General features: G+C 35.2%; 1 protein-coding gene across 6 annotated transcripts in view; it reads right to left on the reverse strand.

Moving 5' to 3' along the window:
• The window catches only part of LOC109397755 (uncharacterized), a 199,072-nt gene that overhangs the window by 140,603 nt on the left and 36,504 nt on the right, over positions 1 to 21,965 (reverse strand). The gene's annotated exons all lie outside the window — the stretch shown is intronic.

A 21,965-nucleotide genomic window follows, 5' to 3' on the forward strand; every position in this document is an offset into this window, starting at 1 on the left:
AATTCCTCTAGGGATTCCTCCAGGAATTCCTCCAGGGATTTCTCTTGGAATTCATCCAGGGATTCCTCCAGGACTTTCCTCATGGATTCCTTCAGGAATACCTACACGGATTTCTTCCGAAATTTCTTCCAGAATTTCTCCAGGAATTCCTCAAGGAATTCCTCCAGCGATTCCTCTAGGGATTCCTCCCGAAATTCCTCTAGTTATTCCTCCAGAAATTCTTCCAGGGATTCCTCCTGAAATTTCTCTAGGGATTTCACCTGGAATTCCTTAAGTAATTTCTCCAGGAATTCTTCCAGAAATTACTCTAGGGATTCTCACAAGAACTTCTACAGGAATTCCTACAGGAATTTCTCCAGCGATTATTTCCGGAATTCCTCCACGGATTTCTTCAGGTTTTTTTATAGGGATTTCTTCAGAAATTTCAACCGGGAATTCCTCTAGGAGTTCCTTCAAGAATTACTCCCAAGATTTCTCCAGCAATTCTTTCGATGAAATCCTCAAAATTCCTCCAGAAACTCTCCAGGAATTTCCTCAGGAATTCCTCCACGGATTCCTCCAGAAATTCCTCCACGGATTCCTCTAGCAATTCAAGCAGGGATTGCTTCAGGAATTTCCCAGGGGATTCCTTCTACGGATTTCTTTAGGAATTCTTCCAGGGATTCCTCTAGAAATTCCTCCAGGGTTACCTACATGAATTCCTACAGGAATTGCACCAGGAATTCCTCCAGGGATTCCTCCAGTAATTATTTTAGGGTTTGCTTCTGAAAGTCCTCCAGTAATTGATGGGATTCCTTCAGCAATTCTTCCAAAAATATCTCCACGAATTTTGTCAAGAATTCCTCAAGGAACCTTCAGAAAATGTAAAAATCGTTCCATCATCTTTTTAAGGGATGCATTAAAGAATTTCGCCAGGGTTGCCTGCAGAAGTAACCGCAGTTTATTTTTTTGAAGATTACTTCAAGGATTTCTAGAGGATTCATTCATCGATTTGGCTTGGAATTTTCATGGGTGCATTGAGACGGGCTTGTTGGTCCAGTTTCTACCGTCTTTGATACCTATTCAGAAGGTCTTGGGTTCAATCCCTGTCCCACCCCTTACCTTCTCCTTTGTATCTCTCTATCTACTTTCTCTCTCTTTTCTATAAACAAAACTCATGTCAGGGTGGCCACACAAAATCAAAATTGAAATTCCCACATTTTTTCGACTTTTTCTCGCATTGATTTTGATTTTGCCCGACTTTTTTTATATACCTGAGCTTGTAGTATATCCAAGAGTCAACCTTTTAAGTGGATCTGCAATCTTATATGTGCTATATTTACAGTTCCATTGTCATACTAGTGCAGTTATATATTTTTTGGAGACGTTGACAAAGATATCAAAACCATTTTACATGGAAGATGTGCTGGAAATTTGCTTATTTTTCTGGTAGTTTTGAAACGTAAATAAAACCAATGCTTGAAGTTATTTAAGTCAGAATAATTATCAAAGATTTTTTGTGAACTCCTTGAGAAATGTTTGATCAAGTGCATATGACGTATTTTTTCTGAAAAAAAAAACTGAGCGGAGAACTTCTTAGAATTATTCTCAAATAATTTAAAAATTTCTGGGTTTTTTCATAAAGATTTTTTTGGTGTGATGGAAAGAAAAAAAGTATATAGCTGAATTTTCAATCCCTGAAAACAACATTTCAACATTTGTAGCGTGATTTTATCAGCTATTTTTCGATATTTTTGAAAAAAAATCGAAAGATATTTAGGACTTAATTTAAAATCACGTTTTTGAATAGCTTACTTGGAAACTTGCGAATATTTTTTGGTGGAACCTGAAAAGTAATGAACACATCTTCTCAAACCAATTATGGCATTTTTTTTTGTCAAATTTCTGTATGAGTTCAAAATGAATTGAGAAGCATGCAAAACATTGGATTCATTATCTAAAGGAAACGAAAAAAACAAATGCTCAGATAGGCCTTCAAGAAATGGGCTGAAATTTTTCCAGTACATGAGGCATTCTTCTATCTTTGAAGATTTCAGTAACAATTTCCACCGAAAATATCGCAGAGTGTTTCTATGAATATCCCCAAAAATATCATAAGGCAATACTTCATATTCGCATTAGGAAATAGGTCAAACGCGATTACAAAGTTCACATGTCAAACAAGAAGCTTTTTATGTTTTGCATTAGTTACATCAGGATTTTTTCTAGATTTTTTTAGCTCTAAAAAGTTCCTACAGTGCAATTATTGCAGGACGGTTTTTAATAATAAATTTAGAAATTATTTTAAAAAGTTATGTTAAAAATATTAATTGACACTTTGCTCAAAACTCATTCATAAAATAGAAATTGTACCACCACGAACTACTACAGAAATAATTAAAATATAATCTCTTACATTATGACACAAATTTTCTCCAGTCAGAAAATTCTCTTCAAAATTCAAAAATTTATGCAATATTAGTTCTCCGATTTTTACCTGAGTTTTAATATTTTCCAGGTAAAATAAATTTCTCCTTATTATTGCAGATTTTCAAAAAAAAATCCGGGCAGTACACACTCTGCGAATCTACGTAATTCTTCGATAATATTCGAACATTATTTATCGACAAATCGCATCGGTTTCTGTGAAAAATTATTGATGGATTCATATTTTTGGAAAAAGTCCATGTACAATTTTCAACGGAACTCATTGACACTTCTAGTGAAAATAAAAACGGGATTCACTAAACAGCGCGAGCCCCAAGTCATAATTATCTGCTCATTGAAATTTTTCATGAAATTACGAGTGAAATAATCAATGATTATATTTACGCAGCGGTTCACGCTGTTTAGTGAGTCCCTCTGATAGCTTTTTTTTAGAATCGTTGGTTGAATGATTTCTGGTAAACTATTTATTATGCTACGATTACTCATGTGCTTACATTGAACATTTTCTAAGAAAAGTGTTGGATAATTATTGTTTGGTATTTGTACTGAATATTAATACAATTTTCTACCGAAACTCTTGATTTTTTGGAATATTTTTCAAGTTAAACGGCTAAGCTTTTTCAAGCCAATTCAAGAGACAGTTCTTCAAAATTGAAATATCGTAATATGTTAGTGCCTACATTTGAGATCTTATCGTTGACTTCAGCATGCGAATACTAAAAAGCTAGTCCTACACCGGATAATCTCTATCATACAAGAAATCATTTGTAATTTAGAAGCCAATATTCATCATCAAATGTGTAGAATTATGAATTTCTACGTTTTACAAGAAGCCTTTCTCAAGTCAACTTATATATTAGAAACTCTATGAACTACAAAGTTATGCTAATTTAAAGGCTTTATAGGAGGGGATTGAAGAATGCTGGAAAAAATGCAATTTGAAAACACAGAATGTTACTAATTTTGTCTATTGAGAGATAAATTAGTAAAAAAAAAATCACGTTCTGGTGGGTTTTGTACCCATGACTCCATTTTCGATAGACCGGCGTATTAACCAACTAAGCCACACAAAGTTAAAAATTTATATTTATAAAGTCTTGTAAGTATCCTAATTTGAAGTGAACAAAGTACTGAAATAAGGTTTGGGTTTACATTCGGAAAGCGTTAAACGCCAATTGAATAAAGAATCCCCGATGCAAAACAAAATTCCCGACTTATTCCTGCATATTTCCAGACGAATAGCAAACTATTGCAATTAAGATTCTTAAAAAATCTGCGAATTCCCTGTCAGCACCAAAAATCCTGAATATACATTCCGAGAAGCTGCTATTGTCACAAAGATTCTGAAATGTCTCTAAATTTCCAGTTGGCACCAGAAATCCCAAAAATATATTAGGAAGATCAGCCATTGGCACAACGGTTCTAAAAATAATCTGTAGACTCCCAGTTGGCACCAGAAATCCTTAAAATATATTCCGAGAATCAACCATTGCCGCAAGGATTCTAAAAATTATCTGTAAATTCCCAGTTGGCAAAAATCAGCTATTGACACAAAGAATTATAAAAATCAGTTAATTCCCAGTTGGCACCAGAAATCTTTGAAATGTATTCCAAAAATTAGCTATTACCACAAATATTAATAAAAAATGTGTATATTCTCAGTTTGCAACAGAAATCCTTAAAATATATTCAATTTATTGGAAGTTAAAACCTATTCAAAGCTTAATAGGTAGCTACCTAGTTTGAAGACTTCTTTTGCAAATTCTGTAGAAATTTGCTCATTTACTATTTAGAAAATTCATTTAAAATTTTCCTCAACAGTTTTATTTTTTTGAAATTTTCTTTGTTATATCTTTAAAAGTTCCTCTGCCAATTCTTTTCAGAATTTCTTCGATTACAAATGAACAAAAATTTTCGGCAATTTCTTGACATAAAGAATCTTAGGAAATTCAATTTAGATTTTTTCTTTATTTGTTGGGAATTGATTCGTTATTTCGATTTATTTCAGAGTTTGTCGTTTCCTTTAGATAATGAATCCAGTCAGAAATAACCTAATTCTAGATTTTTTTTCCAGATATTTTCTTTTGAAAATTCCTTCGGCAATTTCATGAGCGTGTTTTTAATTATTTCAGAAAATCCATAAGATTTTTTTCGGTTTACCTTTGGCAGCAGTTAGGGCAAATTGTTTGAAAATTCTCCAGAATTACTTTCAGATTTTTTGGGAATTCTTTTGATAATATTTCGGAATATTTTATAGGTTATTCTTGTTGAAATTGTTGAAATGTTAAAATAACAGTTTCACAGAATGATAATAATCACCAAATCAACAAATAAGTTTAATAAATAATAAATCAGAATCGCTCCACGGAGTTCATAGGAATTGCGATCTCACGACAACAAATCATAACATAAGCCATTTTTTAAATTATATTTAATAAATTATTCAGAATTATTCCAAGGAGTTCTTTAATATTAAGTGATCCTATGACAGCAAATTTTGAATACAAGGCAGGTTGAAAAAAAAAAAGTGTTTCAATGAATTAATCAGATTAACCATAAGGACTGTGATCTTTCAACAACTCTTCTTAATACTAGCCAAATTTCAAAATTAATAACAAATATGAATTACTTCAAGGATTTCCATAAGAACTGTGATCTTTGGACAGCAATTCTCAATATAAGTCAGAATAAAATAAAAGATAATTCCAATAAATTAATCTGAATTACTTCGAGGAGTAACACAAGAACTGTGATCTTTCGAAAACAATTCCTAACATATGCCAAATTTAAAAATAATAAAAAGAAAATATTATAATTAATTCAAAGAGTTTAATAAGAACTGTGGTCTTACGACAGCAATTCTCAATATAGATCAGAAAAATAAAAAAAAATCCAATAAATTAATCAGAATTACTTCGAGGAATAACAAAAGAACTGTGACCTTTCGAAAACAATTCTTAACATAAGCCAAATTTTAAAATAGTTAAAAAATATCAGAAATAATACAAAGAGTTCCATAAGAACTGTGGCCTTACGGTAGCACTGCTCAATATAAGTCAGATTTAGGCAAATATTCCAATAAATTGATCTAAATTACTTCAAGGAGTTCCATAAGAATTGTTGTCTTTCCATAACAATTCTTAATACAAGTGTTTTTAAATAATTTAAAAAAAAAATACCAGAATTAATCCAAGGAGTTCTATAGAACTGCGATCTTACAACAATTCTTAACACAAGTCAAGTTTTTATATTAATTTCTAAAAATAATCAGAATTGCTCAAAGAAATTACACAAGAATAGTGATTTTAAAATAAGTCATAACATAGGCCAAATTACTAAAATAATTTAAATAAATTAATCAGAATAGTTCCAAGGAGTTCCATAAAAATTGTGATCTTTCGAAAACAGTTCTTAAAATAAACCAATTCTTTAAAATAATTGTAAAATAAATTACTAGTATTTATCCAAAGAGTTCCATAAGAACTGTATTACGACAATAATTTTCAATACAAGTCAAATTGAAAAAAAAAATCAATAAATAAATCAGAATTGTTTCAAGGTGTTTCATAAGAATTGTGATCTTTCGACAACAATTATCAATACAAGTCAGATAAAAAAAAAACAGTAAAATAATCAGAACAATTCCAAGGAGTTCCATGAAAACTGTGACATTTCGACAACAATTCTCAACACAAGCCAGATTAAAAAAAAATAAAAAAAATTACATAACTTATCCAAAGGTTTCCATAAGTACTGTGGTTTTACGACAACAATTCTCAATACAAGTAAAATTTTTAAAATAATTTAAATAAATAAATTGATCAGAATTGCTCCAAAGAATTTCATAGCTATAATTGTGATGTTACGACAACAATTTTTAATATAACCCAAATTTTTAAAATAATGTGTAATAAATTATTTAGAATTACTCTAAGGGGTTCCATAAGAACTGTGATTTTTCAACAACAGTTCTAAATACAAGTCACATTTTTAAAATAATAAAAAAAAAATACCAGAATTGATCCAAAGAGTTCTATAAGAACTGTGGTCTAACGGCAGTAATTCTCAATACAAGTCAGAAAAAAAAAATCCAATGTATTAATCTAAATTACTCCCAGTCAGGAGTTCCATATAAACTGTTGTCGTTGCATATGTCTTAGTATATGTCAAATTAATCAGAACTGAACTCCTTGAAGCAGTTGGAGATCTTACGACAACTATTCTTAACAGAAGCTATTTTTTTAAATATATGCAAAAAATTAATCTAAATTACTCCAAGGAGTCCCATGAAAACTGTGATCTTTCGAAAACAATTCTTAACATGAGTCAATTTTTAAAATAATTTAAAAAATACTAGAATTAATCCAAAGTGTTCCATAAGAACTTACGACAGCAATTCTCAATATGAGCCAGATAAAAATAAAAAAAATAAATCCAATTAATCAATCAGAATTACTCCGATGAATTACATAAGAACTGTGATCTTTCGACAGCAATTCGTAACATAAGAATTTTTTCAATAATTTTGAAAAATACCAGAATTAATCCAAGGAGCTCTGTAAGAACTGTGATCTTACGACAACAATTCTTAAAACAAGTCAAATTTTTTAAAATTATTTCAATAAATTTATCAGAATTGCTCCAAGGAGTTCCATTAGAATTGTAATCTTGACAACAATTCTTAACATAAGCCAAATAATAATACAAAAAATACCTGCAATAATCCATAGAGTGCCATAAGTGCTGTGGTTTTACGACAACAGATCTCAAAACATGTTTTTTTTTTAATAATTTCAATAAATTAATCAAAATTGCTCCAAGGAGTTTCATTGGAATTGAGATTTTACGACAACAATTCTTAACTTAGGCCAAATTTTTAAAAATATATGCAATAAATTAATCTGAACTACTCCAAGGAGTTCCACAAGAACTGTGATCTTTCAAAAACAATTCTTACATGAAACAAATTTTTAAACAAAAAAATAAATAAATAGAATTGATGCAAAGAGTTCCATAAAAACTGTGGTCTTACTACAGCAAATCCCAATATAAGTCAGATTAAAATAAAAAAAATAATATTCCTATAAATTAATCAGAATCAGCGGACCTGGTGTGATGGTTATAACACTTGACTATCACGCCGAGGACCTGGGATCGTATCCCACTCCCGACAAACTCGCAAAATGTGAGTTCTTCCTTCGGAAGGGAAGTAAAGCGTGGGTCCCGAGATGAACTAGCCTAGGGCTAAAAATCTCGTTAATACAGATAAAAAAATACTCCAAGGAATAACATAAGAATTGTGTGCTTACAAAATAATTTAAAGAAAAAATACCAGAAGTTATCCAAAAAGTTCCATAAGAACTGGTTTTACGACAACAATTTTCAATACAAGTAAAATTTTTAAAATAATTTGAATAAATTAATCAGAATTGCTCCAAGGAGTTTCATTAGAATTGTGATCTTTCGACAACAATTCTTAACACAAACCGAATTATTTAAAAAAAATAAAAAAAAATACGAGAAAAAATCCAAAGAGTTCCATAAGTACTGTGGTTCTACGATATCAATTCTCAATAGAAGTCAAAATTTTTAAATAATTTCAATAAACTAATCAGAACTACTTCAAGGAGTTCCATTAGAATAGTGTCACATTTTAAAATAATTTCGATAAAATAATCACAATTGCTCCAAGGAATTAAAAATGAGCCAATTTTTTAAAATAATATAGAATAAATTATTCAGAATTACTCCAAGTAGTTCCATTAGAACTGTGATCATACGACAACAATCTTTTGATTTAATAGTCAATTTTTTAATATCTTTTTTATAAACTAATCAGATTTAAAATAAATAAGAAATATTGATAGCAAAGAAAATGATATTCCGACAGCAGTTCTTATCCTTTCGTAACTCGCGCGGTTGGCCACCACCGTCAGCACCACGCAAATGTTGATTTTTTTTTCAACATGTACAAAATACAACAGCGCGATCACTCAAGGGTTAACACAGGTCAAGTTTTCAAAATAATGTCAATAAATTAAAAAAAAAACAATAATTGTTGATTTAATAAATGTGGAGCTTCGTAGCCGTGCGGTTAGGGTCACCAAGCTCCTAATCGCACCATGCTATGGGGTGAGGGTTCGATTCCTGCTCCGGTCGATGAAACTTTTCATGAAGATAGTTTCTTCTCCGTATCCACTGGTGCATGCTCCGTGTGTCCATTGTCAAGTGTTAAATTACATTCAGTCTGTACAGCCTCTGGCTGAAGACGGTGTCCGCGTCTTTAAACAATCAGAAATTCTTCAAGGTGTTTCATAAGAACTGTGATCTTTCGATAACATTCCTTAACATAAGCCAAATAAAAAAAAACTACCAGAATTATTCCAAAGAGTCCCATAAGTACTGAGGTATTACGACAATAATTCTCAATACATACCTAATTTATAAACTAATTTGAATATATTTAACAGAATATTTCCAAGAAGTTTTATAGGAATTGTGATCTAACGACAACAATTCTTAACATAAGCCAAACCTAAACATAAAAATAAGTAATAATTTTTTTCCAGAATTTATTCGAAAAGTTCCAAAAGAACTGTGGTTTCACGACAACAATTCTCAATACATGTTAAATTTTCCAATTAATTTCAATAAATTAATGAGAATTGCTCCACGGTGTTCCATTAGAATTAACGCCAAATTTAAAAGAAAAAAAAATAAAAAAAAAATACCAGAATAAATCCAAAGTCAAATTTTTGAAATAATTTACATTGATTAATCAGATTCTCCAAGGAATTACACAATAATTGTGATTTTACAACAATTCATAACATATGCTTAATTTCTATAATAATTTCAATAATTTAATCAGAATTACTCCAAGGAGTTCCATAAGAACTGTGATCTTTCGAAAACAATTCTTAAAATATGCCAAATTTTTAAAATAATTGTAAAAAAACAGAATTTATCCAAAGAGTTCAATAAGAACATTGATCTTACGACAGAAATTCTCAATACCAGTGACTTACTTGGAACCACGCATAACTTGCAAACGAGACATCTGATTTCGTTCAACTGTGTTTCGTTCTGTTAGTTTTCACCCAAGGAAGGTTTATGAATCAATAAACATGGAGAAATAGAGAATTTAAAGAATCGATTTTTCGTACATTTTGAATGAGGACTTGTTCATTTCCGGGACCAGCTAGTGTTCTATATATATATTTATATCGACATTAAATAAACTACGTAAATTTGCTTACCCTGGATTCACATCGTTCCACTCGATAGCGCAACCGGAAGCGTTTTTGGTACCACGTCCCGAATCGTTTTCGACACCATGGACAATTGTGGTTATATTTCTCGATCGGTGCTGGTATGGTAAGGACACCGGTTTCACAAGAAACGATTATCAAGCCGTACAGAGGATGTAATATTTTTTTTCCCCCAAGACACTACACCTTCTTCAACCAAAGGTTGCACAGAATTAACGATCACAAACATATATTTGTATAATAATTTTTACATTTAATTTCCGGAATTCACAAATTTCACACCCAATAAAGCACATAAAACCTTTCGTTCACTTCGCGCGCGCACCCTAACCAGCCCGCACCGACGAAATAGACTGCTGACTGCTGCTGCCAGTCGAAAAAAAAAAAGAGAAACACCGGCAGGATTTTTCGAAGTGAACTTACACAGTTCGCTCGCGCACTCACTCACAGAAATCTGATATTCCCCACTGCATCATCGGAGCACCGGACACCTGCGGAATATAACGGTCCAATGTTGGACAAACTGCCGAAATACACTTAACTTCCGACCTCCAATGCAACCGAAAAATGGCAGCTCGCACGGACATCCGATCACAAACGCGATTAGAAAACAAACTGAACTGACTGCAACGATTGCGCACACGCATGCGTCGTTTATACTGTACGAAAATATGTTTATTTACCATACGGTATTTGTATGCGTGCATTGTCAATCGCAGTACAACAGTCGAGCAGTTCATGTATCGTTACACAGTCTTCACGGCGCATGTATTGAGTTTACCGTCCGTGAGCGTTTGCGCGCCAGCGAGCATGCGTGTTTTGCGCTTGTACCATGCGCGTTCCGTGCACATTAAGCCGTGAGCTAAAACGCGCTTATGGCTCTGTTTTGGGTGTAGAATTAGAATAGAATACATTTAGGCGCTGCACAAAGTGAAGTGCAGCTGCCAATAGGGTCACGCAGTGCTCTAGTAGAAAAAAAATCAGACACCGTTTAAAACAGCATTCACGATACGATAGAATCATTGAATTAATGTTGTGTCATTTATACATTTCAGTAAACAGTAAACCACCTTTCGCTGATAACAGCTTTACCTAGATGCGTATTTTCCCCGATAAGTCAATAAGTGTTCATTGATATCAAAAGAGCCTAGTAGCAGCTCTATCAGTTTTCCTGCCTCTCGATTGTAGAACATTCAGTCAGTGTAATCAATAGATAAGCGTTTACGTGTATCAACGTTTACATCATATGCCACAAACGCCCATCACTGTTGTAGACCAAAATAACAGCAACGAGTACGTGTTCGGAAACGTACGCTGTTTGTTTCTTATCAGGACAGTACACATAGACTCGAGTTGATTCAGAAACATGTGGACTGATTCTGTGGCACGACATTATCGCATTGGCTTGGTGCACTAATCTCACATTTCTTGGATTACTAGGCATAACATAGTATCACATGACTATAGACTACTCGCTACTACTGATGACCAAATCCTTGATGGTTCTCTCTCAGACATTTATAATCAGGGTTCAAATTCAGCTGGTACCAGTTCAATCATTGTAACGATACCATTTACAAAAGTCCCATAACCAGACATTCATCGCAGATTGCAAAGTCAACATGTTTACATTGACGTCTGCATGCAAAACCCCTTCCAAGTGGGGTTTCAAGAGTTCCAAGTCATTACCCGTAACGAATGCGCGATGGATGGATTACTTCAAGGTTCTCTTGAGACGTGCGATCAATTCAAACGATTCAATAAGCCATTCATTCCACTGAAAAAGATAAACCGACTTAATGCGTTTTCTCGTTGCCTGCTTACACATGCCCATACACTCGGCATTTCCATTTCAAGCTCGTCCAAAGCCAAGGCCTGTTTTTGTACAACTTTGACAACCCGGTTGCGGCTGGCGCAGTTCACCGCAACATCGCAACGCAACAGAGGTAACTTTTCCTTGTGTTTGGAGTTCAAAGCCATGATTCAATCGTACTGCGAGCACACTCTCACATTGTAGACGTGCTTTGAGTTAACCACCTTTGCGCGATTATTAAGTCCAACCAATAAACTTAATTGCTTTACTATTTTATGTTGGACGGCACACGGAGAAACCCTGAAAACCGCACATCCCAAATAGTGGTGGTGGTGGTGCTACGGCAAGCGTTGTACAATTTGTGCTACAGATTCAGTTTTGTAGGCCTCGAACCAGACGTGGGGCGGCGGCGGCCCTGTCTGCCGTTCGTCGTCCATGGCTTTATTTTGTGGTTTCGTTTCTCTTCTTCTCTTTCATATCATTTCCACTTCGCCTACCAACCAACTCATCTCGATTATCTTCAAAACCAGTTTCCAGCGGTTATAAATAATGCATGATAAAAATTTCCGCAAAACCGGTTTGAAAGCATCGTGTCAGATACATTTTCTAGTTATTTTTTTTATAGGAATTGACTTAAATAATAATAAATTGTAACTTTTTATTGCAATAATTTCGAAGCAAACATTTTCTTTTTTTTTAAATTTTCAAGCATTTGTTAATAAAGAGGCGTTTTTTGGCTTGTTAAAAATGGCTGGATTTAAGATTACTGAAGATTATTATATGTTTTTTTTTTGAAGAGTGACCAGGTGGAGCTGTAGGACAGCTAATAGCAAAGCCTGGACCCTTTCCCAACTTTCCCCCTACTAGGGACAATACTCACGATGGACTAGACGATGTCGTCAACTTGAGCAAAGTGTGTATTAATTAGCATTGGGTCGTAGTAGTTTTTAAAAATACTGTTTTGTCGTAGCAAATTTTTAAAGATTTGATATTTCGGAAAATTATTCGAAGACAGCTACCAGAGCTAGCGTTTTTAGCCGATATGGGCAACTAGTTTTTCTGACAGCTTCCCCAAACAATAATCAGATAATATCCTCAGTTATTTTATAATACATTCTGAAAATTATTTCAAGCTGATTACCAATAGTGTCAATAACCGATGTTAGTCATTGACAGCACCAGAATCACCCCCAAATAACTCTCATATTAGTGTTAGATAACACTTTTTGAGCTTCCATTCGATGTTGTAAAGAAATTAGTCAAACCCTTTATGTCAAAATATAGTCTATAATGTATCAAATTGTGTTCCTAATTTCGCCAGTAGTCTTCTGTATATCTGTGATCATCTCAGCCCAAAGTAATATTATATCCACCGTAACCCTTTACATTGTCAACCGTCCTAAGTCCTAAAGAAATATGTAACTAAATTCCTGCGTTTTTTGGTCAGTGAAATAATACCGTCTAAGATATAAAAACAAAAAAGTTCAGCCAACTGATTTTTGTTAAAAATAAAAATAATGATTATTTGTCAACTTTTATATATTCATCCCTACAAAACCTATAAAAATAAGAAATATAAATATAAACACCTAAAACCAACAGTTTTATCTTTACCTAATCAGTCCAAAATTTTCTAATTGTAATGATTCTAATCTGTAAGTCTGTAAGTCAACTTATCCTAGCGTCCCTGTCCTGTGTACTAACGAATTCAAGTAATGAATGATGAGTGTAACGCAGAGACCTCCCCTACCCACTCTTGCGTTACGTTAAATTTAACAATTATTGTTAAATTTGAGAAAATTCAAAGAATGAAAAGATTAGGTCTATGCAAGCGGAATTATAATTTGTTTTTGACTTGTGATAAATGCACCACGGATACTCCTTTGGTTCCCATTAGCACTTACGGCGATTCCTTCGCTTGCGCTCAACTCGAAAACTAGATATATCTAGCCCAAAGTCCAAGCGGTGGTGAATGAACTGGCGCTAAAGTGCTAATGGGTTAAGCCCTCCCATCGCGTCAAGATCGAATATCCAGGGGGAGGGATTTAAGATTACTGAAGATTATTTAAGACTTAATCTATGATCAAATTATTGCTTGTTAAAAAAGTGAGGCGATCAAATATCATCACACCTCGATTCTACTCAAATTTTACCTGCAAATTGTTGTAGTTTATGTTGAATTTTAACCGTTCAACTTTTATTTTTTATTTACGAGTAAATCCTTTATTGCCAGAAATTCTCCGATGACTACACTCATCAGATATTGAATAGAGGGTTAATTAACAGAACGTGCCACTAATTCACCGAGAAAATTGCACAGAATCCTTTTTTTTTCAGGGAAAGGATTATGCAAGAACCTCAGAGCAAAGCTTCATAATTTAGCCCGCATTCCACCAAGGAGCTCATCACGAAGTCATCAAGAATTTCATCAGTAATTGAATGAAAATACTGCCAATCTACCCACTTACCTTAGATCAGTAAGCTCGGAAAATTTTCGAAGAAATTAGTACAGCTACAGCCTAACACTGTGTTCGGAAAAAATGGGTTGTTTATCATTTATTTTCAAACATTTTTGACAGTAACTGTAGTTGTACTACATCTCAATACAATAAGTTACATGAACTACCGAAATAGTTCTGCTCAGAGCCGTAGCGTGGTTTTTAAAAGCTTTCATTCTGAAGCAGTGGAAAGAATTGTCAGACAAAAGAGGCACAAAACAAGCAACAAAAAAGGTGCGACGATTACTCTTTATCCCTACTGTTAACAGATAATGACATGATCTCGAAATTTTTTGTTGCAGACAAAACGGAAGCTGAATTTGTTGCGTACTTTTCAACTCGTGAATAATCAATTATTGCTAACCCAAAGACGAAACTGTTTGATGATAGAGCTTCACCAGAGTTACAGTATTTACCGACTCGAAGTTACCGTTCGAAAATCGCAATGCAAGGCTTAAAAATCTCTAAACTCGTGGTGTACGATGTTAATCCCATTATTTTCAAGTTGGGACAAACTTATGTCGCATGGGTTTGTTTGTCGCAACAAATACAGGTTGCGACATTGTCATTATTGTTGCGCGATGGTTGAATTTTGATTCACTGTTCTGAAGTTATTTTTTTAAGTTACCGTCGAGCGGGGCTTCTTTCCACACTTTTTCATGATTTTTCAACTTTATGACATTATAACTCCCAGAGTAGTGAATGCGTTTCTACATTTTCTACACTTAATCCTTTTTTTTTTTTTTTTTTTTTTTTTTTTATCTTTATTATCGAGACTTTCAGCCCGAGGCTGGTTCGTCTCCAGAGGGTTATGATGAGTCAAAACAGATACAGAGTGTAGAGACTAATTATTCTTACTAAGTAACCGTTCAATCTTCTTTGCTCGTTTACGGGACATTCGTTCTCTTTTATCATTCCAAGCTTTAATTGCTTCGGTAGTGGCAACCTTAAAATCAATTATCTCTAATTCACTTTCACTTTCACTATAGGTTTCCACTCTGGCCCTCGCATCCCCTATGTGGCTCGAATTGTTCTGCAAATCATCCGAAATTGTGATCATGCTGCCGTCGTCGTCGTCGCTTCCATTGTCATTCGTCTGTGGTTTTTTCTCCTGTGGCTGGTTGTTGGAATCAGCAGAGTCAATAGACAGTTGGCGCTTCTCTGTTTTCTTTGTGATTTCTTTTCCTTTCTGTTGTCGTTTGTGTGTAGTTCGACTCGAAAGCCCGGCGGCTGCTGAATCGTGCATTGTCTTTTCAAGACCATCACCGTCCCGTTCAAGTTCGGTTGCTTGTGTTGACTGTTGTGCTCCCTGTTGCTTTTTCGCTTCTTTGTCCTGCTGTGGTGTCATAATCGGACAGGCTTTTTTAAGGTGCGCATCCGATTTGCACACGTAGCATTTCAACTTCATCCCGTCGAAATAAATCCTTCCTTTCCTACCGAAGAAGGTTAGAGATTCCGGGATTTCCTTCTTGATGTCCATGTGTACGCCTCGAACGCCAGAAAACATATTCAGACCGCTGTCTGCTGGGAACCGTTCACGTACGACACGCTTAACCGTGCCGTACTTCTCCAATACTGACGACAATTCAGTATCCGGTACCTCTGGTGGAAGATCAAACACCCGAACGTATCGGGTGTGACCTCCCGCTACCGACATGTGCAGCATCACTTTTTTGCCGCCGGTGTAAAGAAACGGCAGCACACTGCTGTTGTTCTGCAGAACAAATTTCATAGCACTTTCACACTTGAAACGAATGAATACGGCTTTCTCGTCAGAGATTTTGTATGCCGTGTCCATCATTGACCGGTCACCTTTGAGGGTCTTGACGAAGCGTGCCATGTCCTCAATAGTTGGCTGTGCAGCGTTCCCGGGAAATTGGAAAGCCAAAGTATTTGTAACTTCTACTTCGTTTCCCATTTCGTTTTGTTGAAAATTTCAACCGCGCGTCCGTTAAACAAAGGAAATCGAGTAACTGCTGAGTAGCGAAAAAACACAACCGGTCTCAACAAACAGTAGCTGTCGACTGACTTAATCCTTTATAAGGCCGAGAGAACCAGGCACGGAATCCACTCGTTCTACATTGGAATATAAAGTACATGTGGTGTAATGAACAAAAACGTTTTTATTTTCAAAAAATTCGATGGTCGATTTTGTATGAAAAAATTGGTCTAAATTTCAACTTTTTGTCAACAAAGTTTAAAATGTTGTTATTTTGTGATGTGTTCATCAATTATGCTGATTTTTTGACAGGTTATTGCCCTAATATTCATAAGTTTTTTGTGTGAATTTGAACTCGATTGGTCAATTATTTTGGACGATATGGCAATTTTAGTACATGCCCATTTATTATAGTACATTTTTTCAAAAGGCCGAGTTTCTAAAAGTAATGAAGTAATCAAGTTGAAATTTTGTCCACAAGTAAAAGGAAAATAGGCCTTTCATTCCCCATCATTCGATTTGCAATTCGCTCACCACAACAGAAGTTCGAGCTTATAAACCTTTATGCATTCAAATATGGCGGTTTTTGGAGAGACATTTTGTTCTAAAAAAGCACATTCATATTTGTTATGGCTCAAAAAAATCATGAGTGCTAAGGCCTAATGTGTCCATCAGTTAAAACAGAAGTTGTAAAAAAAATCTAAACGAACAGAAAAAAAATATGTGTACAAGGTGGCAATATAGTTGCCACTATATTGGCAGGGTTAATAATCGTGAGTACGTTTGTAAGATGTACGCAAATAATAAACAAAACAGATCTTCATATAGAACTGGATAGGGGCTACTTTAGACACTTCTAATGTCAATAAAAATATAAATTAAATGAAATTCATTGTGCCGATATTGTAGTATACTACCCAAGTAACCATTAAGCCGTAAAAATGGCATTAAGTCGGCTCTATAGTCGAATGCAGAACCAGGCTAACAGAGCTAATTGATTCTATATCCTCTTATAGAACTGCTCAAAAGCCACTTTTGGCGAATTATTCGGCTGATATACGGCCAACTTTAAAATATCGTACCAAGTCTCTGGAGCGAAAGTTGTCAAAAGTGAGACAAAGAAAAAAGAAAAAAAAATTTGTTTATCTCCTATTCTTTTCTAACTTCCTTCGCTTCCATTGAAGTTGCTTTTTTGCTACTTCATCCAGATTCTAGCTGTTGTCCTCCGGGTTCCTGATCAAGTCCAAGTCCGTTGCCTTTCTCATCTGCTCCACCAATGCACCATGGTAATGGTGTGATCAAAACTAGTATTTAAACCATGAAAAACAAAATAGTTTGGACATTTAGAAGGTTGAAAATGATAAGGGATGAGGATGATTCAGTGGTAAGCTTGGTGGTGACGAACGCAGGAATCGATGCAGGAGAAGCAATGCTGAACGAGATGGGAAACGTTTCAGAAGAAGAGGGAAACGAGATGGAGTTTGTCTTGATTAAAAAAAATGGAATAATCAAGATAACCAGATTCCATTATCTATTTAACAACACCATTCCGATAAACATTCCAACAACAAAAATAAGCCCGTTCCGCCAATCCCGTCCAACATGGATGTTTAAAATGTATTGATCATGACCGACTCGAGTCTGTTTTGGTCGAAATCTATTTTGATTGATATAAACGTCATGTGCTCCAAGCCCTGTGACAGCACTGACAAACTTCTTTACAGCTTGTAGGCTTTAGATTGGCTTGCAGGGCTTATTATGGTTCTTACTGGTTATAGTGTCTATAAGCATTAGGAATGCTTATATAGAGCTATTTAGCACTAAAAAGCTGTTTAATGGCCGTTATAATGCTTAGAACAGTGCTTAGTGGTTACCTGGGTACATCATATGTGATTCCAATAAAAACATGCGATGTTGGATGGTTCTGTGCTACCTGAGGTAAGTATTATGAACACCGTGATATTGTAATATATATAACCTCGAAAAACGGACCATCAATCATTTATTTAGGTGAAACGGACATTTATAATGTATAACGTTACAAATATTCGATTGTATATGCTACGTTGATACATCTTGAATGAATTGATCAACCCTTTGTAATTTATGAACTGTAGAAACAAAGCTTACAGAGCAAATGTTCTGATACGTGATATAAATATATATTTTTTTGGTTTATTCGATGTTTTTTTCTCGGCCTGACAAACAATAGAGTCTGTTAAAAAAAACAATTTCAACCAAATGAAGGAAAAAATATTGCTTCATAACAGTTCCAAAAACATCAAACTTGAACCATATTTTGAATTAAAAAAAAAATCATATTCAAGTGTCCAAAGAAGCCCCGCACGACAATAGAGTAAGGTGGGGTAAAAGTTCGACCCTAGTTGAAAATTCAATTTTTTTCAAGAAAACGAAGCAGATAAATATAAATAAATACCGTGTGGTGATTCTACCATCCATGAGCTAAAATTTTGCTGAACAAAAAAACGCCAAATGTCTTTTCAATTTTGAGTTACAACACTTTTTGTATGTGTGTGTCTAATTCGAACTCTTGCCCCACCACTGGGGCAAAAGTTCGAATCTAGTGTTTGTGGTATTTCGCTAACCGTAGCACACTATTTCGACACTTTGGTAATTAAAATACCTAAAACCAATTAATATTTGATGTTGAAACTGGAATACACTTTAAAGTTCGGTCTAGATTTTACCCAAATCAGGTTTAAATTTACTTCACCCAAAATTAGTAGTTTTCCACCAAATTCAGATAAAACAACTTTTTTTTTCAACTTTGATCGAATTTTCTCACTAATTCCATTGTTTTTAGAGTTAATATGTACATTGAGCATGAGCATGAGCATGAGCATGATTGACCGCCCGCGGTTGCTCCTCTGTTATTGCAAGGACAACTGCATTTACACAAAGAACCAACAGATGATGCTTGGGATTAGCTTTCTCTTCATTGTGTAAATGCTGCAATCCCAATACTTTTCAATAAGCAATACCAGCGCCGGCCGCGTCCGAATGCAGGTCAATTGAGGATAGGGAAGGAAGTGATGACGTGATTCTCGCTTAGGCCAATAACCGAGGAATTCTCTGCGTTACTACGAGAAATCACTAGGAGTTTGGACAGGCGAAATGGAGATGTGTTGAGGATTTCGCCGTAGTAAATGAATGTAATGTTTTGATTCACGATTAATAATGCGCTCGCGAAGAAATACCCTTCTAAACCTTGGACGACGAACGCGATCTGTTGTGCCTCCAAACTCACCCTACATAAGTTACTCAATCGCAACTAAGGAGAACACAATGCTAAACACCGACGCATCAGTAGTTTGCGTTTCCGCGCGAGATAATGCTGAACGCGATCGATTCACAAGTATTAACAAAATAACACGTGATAAATAAATCAGAAAGATCTTACCGCAAGGTTCGCCGTTTATCTTTTACCGACCCTCTCTTTTTCCAGAAATTCATGCAACCTTTATTTGAGTCAAAACATTTATTCATTTGGGCTAAAATATTACAAATGTCGACACCGAAGATGACGAACCATTCAAATTTTTGTGTACATGCAAAAAATGAAAGAAAAATATTTATTACCAACTAAATGTGCATTTGGAACTAGCGCCGACACATGACGTGACGAACTTTTCAATATTTGTTAGATAAATACACAAAAACCAGAGCAGAATTTTATACATCCTATAGCATTAATTATTGTGATAAAATGGAACGAGCTCACCAATAAACATCCTTCGAAGTGTCCAGTGCGTATGTGCTGTAGCATCTTCCACTAACTGGCCTCGAGATCACACTGAACCGTTACAACAACTCACGAGTACGACGATGTGCACATTCAAATTGTCGACGACGACGCGGTCGATCCGAATGCAAAAAAAAAAGCGGCACTTCCACTTTGTCTTCAAAAACACACTCAACCACCCCGTACGAAGATGAGCACGCACGCAGGACGACGACGCGATGCAACGACGAACCAAGACATACTTTTAGAGTTAATATGTACATTCTGCAGAATTTTAGGTTTTTACCTAAAGTTGTCACATGACTCGAACTCTTGCCCCACAATTCGAACTTTTGCCCCACTATATGTAAAATATGATTTCCAAATATTTTTTGCAAAAAGTTATACATGCTAAAGCATCTTCAAAACATACCTAGTTACGCCCCAAAATAAAATATCGAATTCGATTTCATTACAATTCCATTCCATGCGTTGGAAGGACCATCGCATATTACAATTTTTTGATCAAAAGCCAACATTTTGTCATAACTTTTCAAAATATTGATCAATTTTCATAATTTTTGGAGTGAAAGACTCTTTTTCAAAAAGGGTTCGAACAACCTTCAAAAGAAACTCTTGCCCCACTCGAACTTTTGCCCCACTCTACTCTATCCACCTTTAGTCAAAATAAAAAATGCCGCATAAAAAAGTCAAGACGCGGTTGGTGTCCAAAAAAAGATAACAGGCTCAGGTAGTTCCATGATGTTTCAGGGGACATTTAGGTGCATTTTAGGGGTGTCTCAAAGGGTTATAGGACGTTTCAGGAAGTTTTTAAAGGCGATTCTGAATGCTTCCGGGGTTCCAGGATGTTTCGGGTAGATTTTAGTGGCATTTCAGGGGGTCTCTTTAGGGCGTTACTAGGGGTTACGGGACGTTTCAGGGATAATTCAGAGTTGTTTTTAGGGGGTATCAAGGGGTATCAGTTGTTTTTAGGGGGTATCAGGGAACTCCAGAATGTTTGAGAGGGGCTTTTAGGGGCGTTTCAATTAGTTTCAAGGTATTTCAAGGTTTACTGTACGTTTCAGGAGGTTTCAAGGAGCTCCATGATGTTCCAGGTGGGCCTATAGGGGCAGTTCAAGGCGTTCCAAGGAGTTACAGGACATTTCGAGTTCGTAAAAAAAAGTTTTTAATTGTTTATCAATAGTTATTGATTGTTTATTAATAGTTTTACTATTGAACCTAAAAACAGAGTGTACAAGTACTCTAATAAGCTTAGCTTAGGGTTCAGAGGCGCGTAAGGTGGGTTCAGGGCGTTTCAAGGGATTACAGGTCGTTTCAGGGAAGTTTCAGATGCGATTTAGGGGATTTCAGGTAAGGTTTTGGATGTGCTTTAAGGCGTTTCATAGGGTTACAGGACGTTTAAGAGTGGTTTCAGGTGCGTTTCAAGGGGTTTCAGTGGATTCCAGGGTGATTCAGGATGTTTCAGGTTGGCTTTTAAGGACGTTTTAAAGAGTTACAGTAAAAAAATAGAATAGGAGTATTAAAGTTTTAACATGACAACTTTCAGTATGCAATCTCCGAATTACTCCGTTACCACGCAACGCAACGCAACGTTTGAAGGAGCTACAGTAAAACGGAAGGTTTCAGATGTGATTCAGGATGTTTTCGGGGACTTAAGGGGGTTTGAGAATTATTGAGGTGGGCTTTTAGGAACGTTTCAACGAGCTACAGGACGTTTTAGGGAGGTTTTGTAATGCTTCTAAAACCCGCTGAAAATCATCAGAACTCCTTGAAATCCCGTTGGACCTCCTGTAACGTACCTAAGACCCTCATAAACCCCCAAAAACGCCTATCTACGTCCTTGAAACCCGCCGAAAATCCCCTGAAACTTCCTCCGTTTGCATTAGGGTCATTTCTGACCCAAAATGTATTCTACGTTTTGCGAGCTGTTCTCCACCTGATGCAATAGGAAGGTTAAAGGCAAAGTATTCCTGAGAAGGAGGAGAGTTCTAGAAAAGTCATGTCGAACAGAAAAAAAATACTGATCTAGATTGTTGAGCTGTGTTCAATGCAAAAATTGATATTTTCGTACAAGTAAAACCAATTCTAGACATTTTAAAATAATGTTAAGTTCTTGACATTTATATTGTTATCCAAAGTTATTCTGTCTGAATGATTGAATTTCTGCTAAAATTCAAAGGACTCTTAGTCTTAATTTTCCTCAGTAAAAGCTGTATAATTAAGGATCTGTGAACAGAGCATCTGTTGGAGCTCT

Source organism: Aedes albopictus, chromosome 3 (assembly GCF_035046485.1).
Source record: "Aedes albopictus strain Foshan chromosome 3, AalbF5, whole genome shotgun sequence".
Lineage (NCBI taxonomy): Eukaryota > Metazoa > Arthropoda > Insecta > Diptera > Culicidae > Aedes > Aedes albopictus.